This window comes from Asparagus officinalis, chromosome 8 (assembly GCF_001876935.1).
Source record: "Asparagus officinalis chromosome 8, Aspof.V1, whole genome shotgun sequence".
NCBI classification, from domain to species: Eukaryota; Viridiplantae; Streptophyta; class Magnoliopsida; order Asparagales; family Asparagaceae; genus Asparagus; species Asparagus officinalis.
In genome coordinates, this window is record NC_033801.1 from 33,037,948 (window position 1) to 33,039,968 (window position 2,021).

The following is a 2,021-nucleotide window of genomic DNA, read 5'->3' on the forward strand; positions in this document are numbered from 1 at the left end:
CCTCTCCGAGTCCTGTTGAAGTAATTTGAGGGTTTGCCTTTAGGTATGTAAGCAGGTCGGATGACCGTCTTGCACCCTCAGTCGTAATTCTGGTCCTCTGGGCGAGTGAGGTCGTACCCCATGTTGCTCATCATGCGCTTCGCAATTTGACTGTACTGCGAAAATTACGGCATGGGGTCTTCATCTTCAGACTCGTCCCATAATGTGCGCAAAGGGTGATCGATTCATCTAAAGATAATATCTTTTTGATAGTTATCCCGGGCCGGTACGACGAGTACAGCTTGTGAAGACTTGATCGGTTGTGCCTTCGCGACATACGACGAGCATATAGGAAAGTGCAGGGAGTGGTCATTATAGACCTTCGACATTAGGTCATTAGGCGCATCATCCTCGGACGTTGAGTTAGACGATAAATAAGCAAAGTTGAACTTCTCATTTAAGATAATCTCCTCCGCCTGAACAGCGTCGGTTACATTATGACTTTTGTAGCCGATTACAATTGATTAAAAGTCGTTCAGGACCAGGCTGTAGCCATACTCGGGTTCTCTATCCGCCTCATTGTCGCTCTCGAGTTCGTCGATCGGTGGTTCGTCGGGGTCTTGGTACAGAAGAGAGTCCGTGAAGTAGTTCTTGATGCCTTTGAAGGGTTGTTTGTCGGCTACTACTGTCTTCACACGATCATAGTCGTCCACGTATTTTAAACATTGATGTAAGGTAGATGGGACTATCCGGTTACTGTGAATCCATGGTCGTCCCAAGAGCATATTGTAGGATGGCTCATCGTCGATAACGTAGCAGATCACCTCTGTTTTCATGTCGCCTATTCGACACTTCAGACGGATCTTATCGAGCGGCCGGGTTCCCATGGTGTTGAAACCGAAGATAGTCGTGGTTGTCGTGGAAAGGCGCTTTGAGGGAACCCCCAGGTGTTTGATCAGTTTCAGAGGCACGATGCTTAGTGCAGACCCTGGGTCAACTTGAATTCGATCCACCTTTGAGGAACCGACATACCCTGTGAAGTATAGTGGTCGATCATGGGAGGTGCTTTTGATGAGCAAGTCCTCGGGAGTGAAAGTGATGTAAGGGGCCCACCTCTCGGTGGTTTGGCAACACATCGCACATTCCCGCTCCGTGTCTTCTTCCCTCGAGAAGTGGGTGGTGAAGACTTCTGAGTCGGCCAGTGCCTCTTGTAGGGCTTCCTGGTAGGCCTGGACAACCGCAGGAGGTCATACATGGTAATACGTGCGGGGATGCTTTTTAGTTGTGCGAGTATGTTGAAACGGAAAGGTTGATTACTCAAGGTTGGTTTATCGATGCCCGGAGGGGCTACTACAGCTACCCTGGCGGGAGGCCCTACCGGGTCTTCCGCTCTCGCAGGATACTCTTTGACGAATTCCTTCCCTGCCCTTGTGGTGAGGATGGTGGTTTCCTCCTCGGAGTCGGTAGGGGCGGTCATTGCTGTCTTATCTCCACCCAGGATGGCAGAGATGACATTGCAAGGTTTGCCCTTAACCTTTTTCGAGGGCTTTGAGGTCCATTGCTTGTCATTGAGGAGATCCGGATGGACGCACATCACCTGTCCTTACGGCAAAATCTGAGGTACTAAGCCTTTCCCTTGTTGATTGTGAGGGTCATCATTAGTGATTTTCAAGACTGCCTTGGGGATAGGGATTATCCCTGCCGGAGTCTGAACCTCTGGGAGATCTGTCCCAAAACTCAAGGTGATCTTATTCGTGGTCACCTGCTTTTGTATCTTCTCCTTCTTTTAGGACTCCTGCATCGTAGAGGGCCTGAAGCTTGTCCTTGAGGATGTAACACTTAAAGGTGTGATGGCCAAGGAATCTATGATACACACAGTAACCCGGGTCATTGGTCTTGTTCACCTCCTCAGGCTTTGTGACCTCCGGTAATTTAATTCGCTCTTGAGTAGAGTATCGAATGTCGCCACCACTTGGTCTTCCTTGAAGTCATATTGCCTTGGAGGGCGTTGCTCGAACTGTCTGGGTTTCGCTCTTTGAGCT